This window comes from Taudactylus pleione, unplaced genomic scaffold, assembly GCF_031769625.1.
Source record: "Taudactylus pleione unplaced genomic scaffold, aTauple2 ptg000662l, whole genome shotgun sequence".
Taxonomy (NCBI): Eukaryota; Metazoa; Chordata; class Amphibia; order Anura; family Myobatrachidae; genus Taudactylus; species Taudactylus pleione.
In genome coordinates this window covers 146,413-153,795 of record NW_028285064.1, presented here as the reverse complement: position 1 = coordinate 153,795, position 7,383 = coordinate 146,413, and positions in this window count along the sequence as shown.

Genomic DNA, 7,383 nt, shown 5'->3' with positions numbered 1-7,383 from the left:
TGAACCAATATACTTGAGAAAGCCGTCTACAAATTGTATCGGAACAATTGTCATTATTGAGGCACGAGGCACAACGCGATTAGCTGAATATTGCTCCATCCCACAAAATGTCTGTCTCCACTGTGTGTAAACAACCAATCCAGTGCTATGCATAACCACAGTGAGAAAAGGAAGACTGCCACCTGCAGGTTTTAGAAATACACTTTATTAACATTAAATATATATTAATTCATACAGTACTGTGAAAATGTTTTAGGCAGGTGTGGAAAAAATGCTGCAAAGTAAAAATGCTTTAAAAATAGAAGTGTTAATAGTTTATTTTTATCAATTAACAAAATGCAAAGTGAATGAACAGAAGAGAAATCTAAAATCAAATCAATATTTAGTGTGGCCACCCTTTGCCTTCAATACAGCATCAATTCTTCTAGGTACACTTGCACACAGTTTTTGAAGGAACTCAGCAGGGAGGTTGTTCCATCTTCTGTGGATGTAGGCTTGCTCATATCCTTCTGTCTCTTCATGTAATCCAGACAGACTCGATGATGTTGAGATCAGGGCTCTGTGCTGGCCATATCATCACTTCCAGGACTCCTTGTTCTTCTTTACGCTGAAGACAGTTCTTAATGACATTGGCTGTATGTGTGGGGTCGTTGTCCTGCTGCAGAATAAATTTGAAGCCAATCAGATGCCTCCCTGATGGTATTGCATGATGGATAAGTACCTGCCTATAGTTGAGTCGCTTGTTTTGTTTCTACATCGAAGGTATGGCTTTTTGGCTGCAATTCTTCCATGAAGACCTCTTCTGGCCAGGCTGCCAGTACTGAGCTGATGGCACTGCTGGACATCTTCCGATTTCGAAGCATGATGTGTTTTTCATCTGACGAAGTTTCCTTGGCCGACCACTGCGTCTACGGTCCTCAATGTTGCCCGTTTCTTTGTGCTTCTTCAAAAGAGATTGAACAGCACATCTTGAATCCCCAGTCTGTGACACCTCCTTCTGTATTCGCATTATAAATGGACGGAATTGCACAGTCGCTTGTGTGCGCTTGTGTGCGGCTGTGCAATTCCGTCCACCTCTGAATCAGGCCCTATAATCCTACAATATCTGTGGCTGTGTGCAAGTGTACCTAGAAGAATTGATGCTGTTGTTAAGGCAAAGGGTGGTCACACCCAATATTTATTTGATTTAGATTTCTCTTCATTCACTTTGCATTTTTGTTAATTGATTAAAATAAACTATTAACACTTCTAATTTTGAAAGCTTTCTTACTCTGCAGCATTTTTCCACACCTGCCTAATACTTTTGCACAGTACTGTATATTAACAGTATATTAACAGTATTTTTTATAGTGCTTACAGATTACTCAGCGCTTTAATAAGAAAAATACTATTTTTTGTAACGCAATAATAGCAAATTTCAAACACTACATTCTAAATAGTACCTCCACTATACAGGTAACCAGTAACAAACAGAAACTCCTATACAGGTAACCAGTAACAGACAGACACCCCTATACAGGTAACCAGTAACAGATGGGCACCCCTATACAGGTATCCAGTAAGACGGGCACCCCAATACAGGTAACCTGTAACAAACAGACACTCCTAAAGAGGTAATCAGTAATAAATGGGCACCCTTATACAGGTAATCAGTAACAGACGGGCACCTCTATATATGCAACCAGTAACAGATGGGCATCCCTATACAGGCAACCAGTAACAGGGCCGCAACTAGGGGGGGGGCTGGAGGTGCACGTGCACCGGGTGAGCCGCTGTACCTGGTGCCAGTGACCTCCAGCCCGGCGCTGCAGAGAGGCTCCAAGCCGGACGTCCGCTGGTAATATTTATTACCAGCGGGCGCCCGGCTCCTTCTCTGCAGCGACGCGGTGTAGCCGGAGCCGGAGGCTGGAGTTCTCTCCCGAACTCCAGCTTCCGGCTCTCCCCACGGGCACTATGGGGGAGACGTCATGACATCTCCCCCATAGTTCCAAGGAGCAGCCGGCGGACCGGACGCGACGCTGGATGCAGGAGCGGGGTTCAAGGTAAGTATTTTTTTTTTTAATAAGCTGCACTACAGGGGCATTATTATGGGGGCAGGGGCATTACTATGGGGGCATAGGCAATAAGGGGCATTACTAATGGGGCATGAGCACTACAGGGGCATTACTATTGGGGCATGGGCACTACAGGGGCATTACCACAGGGGCATTACTGTAGGGGCATGAGCACTACAGGGGCATTACTGTAAGGCCACTACAGGGATATTACTATGGGGCATGGGCAATACAGGGGCATTACTATGAGAGCATGGGCACTACAGGGGCATTACTATGAAAGCATGGGCACTACAGGGGCATTAATATGGGAGCATGGACACTACAGGGGCATTACTGTATGGTGGGCACTACAGGGGCATTACTATGGGGGTATTAACATATGGGCATTACTATGGGGGCATTACAATATGGGCACTACTGCAGGGGGAATTACATGGGGGGCGCCAAATTACTGTCTTGCCCCTGGTGACAAAAATCCTAGTTTCGGCCCTGCCAGTAACACAGGCATCCATATACAGGTACCTAGTAACAGACGGGCACCAGTATACATGTAGCCAGTCACAAACAGTCACCCCTGTACGGGTAACCAGTAACAGACAGAGACCCCATACAGGTAACCAGTAACAGACGGGCACCCCTATACAGGTAACCAGTAACAGAAGGGCACCCCTACACAGGTAACCAGTAACAGACGGGAACCCCTATGCAAGTAACCCGTAACAGACAGGCACCCTTATACAGGTAACCAGTCACTGATGGGCACCTCTATACTGGCAACCAGTAACAGACGTGCATCCCTATAAAGGCAACCAGTAACAGACAGTCATCCCTATACAGGTACCTAGCAACAGACAGGTACCAGTATACAGGTAGCCAGTAACCGACAGACACCCCTATACAGGAAACCCATAATAGACACCACCATACAGGTAACCAGTAACAGACAGACACCCCTATACAGGTAACCAGTAATAAACGGGCACCCCTATATAGGTAACCCATAACAGACACCCCCATACAGGTAACCAGTAATAGATGGGCACCCCTATACAGGTAACCCATAACAGACACCCCCATACAGGTAACCAGTAACAGATGGGCACCCCAATACAGGTAACCCACAACAGACACCCCCATACAGGTAACCAGTAACAGACGGGCACCCCTATACAGGTAACCCATAACAGACACCCCCATACAGGTAACCAGTAATAGACCGACACCCCAATACAGGTAACCCATAACAGACACCCCCATACAGTAACCAGTAACTGACGGGCACTGCTATATAGATAACTCATAACAGACACCCCGATACAGGTAACCAGTAACTGACGGGCACCCCTATACAGGTAACACGTAACAGAGGGGTACCCCCATACAGGTAACCAGTAACAGACGGGCATCCCTATACCGGTTAACCAGTAACAGATGGGCACCCTTATACAGGTAACCCATAACAGACACCCCCATACAGGTAACCAGTAACAGTCGGGCACCCCTATACAGGTAACCAGTAACAGATGAGCACCCCTATACAGGTAACCAGTAGCAGAAAGATACCCCTATACAGGTAACCAGTAACAGACAGATACCCCTATACAGGTAACCAGTAACAGACACCACCATAGAGAAAATCAGTAACAGATGGGCACCCCTATATAGGTAACCAGTAACAGATGGGCACCCCTATACAGGTAACCAGTAACAGATGGGCACCCCTATACAGGTAACCAGTAACAGACACCCTCATAGAGATAACCAGTAACAGACAGGCACCCCTATACAAGTAACCAGTAACAGACGGGCACCCCTATACAGGTAACCAGTAACAGACGGGCACCCCTATACAGCAATAGTAACAGGTTCCCTCCTATACAGACGACCAGCATCACAGGAGAAAACCTTCCGCATTTATTTTGTACCAGGCTGTAGTGTTTCTTCTCATTTTTGGACTGGTACCAAAGGGAAATAGTTCTTTTGGGTGGACCCAATGATGACAAATCCCGGGAAATATAATAATGGGAGTCTCCCTTCCTTTTCCTGCATTTCTCCCTGGATGAGGAATATTCATATAAGCACAAGTGTCCGAGCAGCTCCCAGCCTGGTATTATTAATTTTAAGTAAGCACATCACCATCCTAAGGGGTCTTATATACCATGAATGTACATTGTATATTATTTCATTGTGCTCTTTATTCTGCAGATTTCACTCTGAGACTGATGAAGAGTTAGTGGCAAAATGGGTTTAAAGAGAGCAGAAAATTTGTGTCTTTCCACATATGTGCAGAACTGTACATGCCTCGCAACGCCAGCGTATGCACCTGGTATACTGTGAATTATCATCGTGAGTGCGCGTTTTTACCTGCCCTGTAACTAAGCTCCGCCCAGGTGCTAAGCTCCAACTCTTACATAAGCTGGTATGCATGGGACTCATTGGGTAGGGATGGACTTTGGTGGGTTAACCATCGATGGTACCATCAGTGATTACAATTGATGGTATGAAACCATTGATGGTTTGCTCCCATTGATAGACATCCCTGCAGACGGGAGTGGCAGGCAGCGGGCCAATCACTGAAGACGGCAGGGCTTAGTGGTGTGCCAGAGGGAGGGGCTAAGCTCTGTTCCCCCTGCAGCGAGGGGAAAAAAAATTGCTGCCTCACACCTATCGATGCAATCCAATGTAGGTATTGTCATCATGCATTTACTATCGATAGTTAACAAACGTCATTAGTTTGCCATCAATGACAGATATCAGATAGTTCTCCAACATCGATGGCGAAACCATTGACCATCGGTGGCAAACCATCAATGTTTGTTAACCTTCAATGGTCAATAACCATCCCTACATTGGAGAGCTGCAGGTGCACTTGCTGTACTCATGTGCCCATGTTAGTACATTAGCCCTAATTGTGTTTTATAATGTTATAATACCTGATATTTTATATCAGTATTTGATTTCTAACTGGCATCTAAAATAGGGTGAATTCTAGGGCCACAGATTGTGTTCTGCCAGGGCCTGTGAGTTTCCTATCATCACTCTGGAATTACTGCTGTTTGGGTGTTTCTACAGACTAAGAGATCCCCTGATTTCCCACCGTAGCTGGTAGGCACACAGACCCTCCCCACAGACCTGTGACATTGCAGTAAGCCCCTGTCTGCACCGGGAGTGAGGGTTCATATACTTGTACGAGTGTCGGATACATAGACGATGAGTGTGTCAGTGGTGTCTGAGGGTCTGCAGGTGTTTCTGCATCTGGTGATGGAGCAGGGAATTAGTTCATGTTTCACCCCAGCTCCATTCAATGCCTGACATTCATAGCGGCGGGCAGGGGGCTGCAGATACACTCCCCCCGTATATCCCAAACAAGACTCCCTTGTTCCTAGTGACATTAATCCAGACAAAAGGTGCCAAATGACGGCTGCTGAATAAAGACTTTTCCAGCTAGATACAGTATAGGTGCCTGGTAGGGGAGGATCATTCCACAGGCATCTGATTTACAGAGAGATCCACAGAACATTGCACCCTGGACCCATTTTACATGAGTAGATGGAGAGTTAGGGACAGATCTGCCACTGGCCAACAGTGGCGTAACTAGGGGGGGTCAGGCAGGGTGCGTGCCCTGGGCGCCGTGGGCCACGGTCCGGCCCGCCCTAGTTAGCCACCAGTGTAGCTCCGACCGCAGTTAGTGCGGTCAGCGCTATACATTTACACAGGACCGGCGCTAGGCTTCCAGCGCCGGTCCTGTGCTGCACAGCTGAGCCCGTTCCCTCCCCCTGAGCGCTTGCCCAATAGCGCCAGGAGGCGGGCTCAGGCTGTGCATAACACACGCATCGCCGCCAGCGCTGGCGGCAATGCGTGTGTTAAACAGCAGCCAATGAGAGTCAGATAGACTCTCATTGGCTGCTGCAGCACCCACTGCAAGAGCCGGGCTTCCGTCCGGCTCCTGCAGTGGGTAATGGGACAGACGTCATGACATCATGACGTCTCTCCCATAATGCTGAGCGCGCCAGCCCGGGAGGACTGGCGGGCGGCGACGGGAGCGGTGTTGCGGACCGGAGCAGCAGCAGCGTGGATTCAGGTAAGTATATTTTTATATATATTTATTTAAAACCTGCCTGCACTACTGGGGGCACAACGGGGGAGGGGGGTGGCTACTACTGGGGGGACCTCTACTGGGGGGGGGTGGCTACTACTGGGGGCACCATTATTGGGAGGACCTCTACTGGGGGGGGCTATTACTGGGGGCACCATTATTGGGAGGACCTCTACTGGGGGGGCTATTACTGGGGGCACCATTATTGGGAGGACCTCTACTGGGGGGGGGCTATTACTGGGGGCACCATTATTGGGAGGACCTCTACTGGGGGGGGCTATTACTGGGGGCACTTAATCGGGAGGGGGAACCTCAACTGTGGACCACTACTTGCGGGGGGACTACTACTGGGGGCATTATAAAAGGGGCCTACTACTAGGGGCACTACACTGGGGGACCACAACTGGGGGCAATAATAGGAAGGACCACTACAGGGGGCACTGGATAGTGGGGATCACTACTGGGGGCCTGCATCAGAGGGACCAGTACTGGGGGCACTGCATGGGAGGGTGGGGGAACTACTACTGGGGGCATTATAAAAGGGGCCTACTACTAGGGGCACTGCACTGGGGGGACCACTACTGGGGGCAATAACAAGAAGGACCACTACAGGGTGCTCTGGATAGGGGGGGGTCACTATTGGGGGCCTGCATCAGGGGGACCACTACTGGGGGCACTGCATGGGAGGGGGGGGTACTACTGCTGGGGGCACTATATAAGGGGCTTACTGCTAGGGGCACTGCACTGGGGGGACCACTACAGAGGGCACTAGATAGGGGGGATCACCACTGGGTGCCTGCATAAGAGGGACCACTGCTGGGAAAACAGCATTGGGGGGGGGACTACTGCTGGGAGCACTATATAAAGGGCACTGCATAGGGGGGGGGACTACTACTGGGGGCACTATATAAAGGGCACTGCATAAGGGGATACCAGTACTGGGCGCACTGCATTGTGGGGACTGCTTTTGGGGGCACTGCATAAGGGGGAACACTACATAGGGCACTGCATTTGGGGGAACCACTACTGGGGGCACTGAGTAAGGGGAACTAATTGGGGGCTGTATAAGGGGGACCACTACTGGGGATACTGTATAAGGGGCACTACTATGGGCCTGCATAAGAGGGACCACAACTGCATACTGGGGGTACTGTATAAGGGGTACTAATGGGGTTAAGGTGCATATGGATAGGAATGTTCAGCGTGAAAATAAAGGGGTGTGTTATGTTG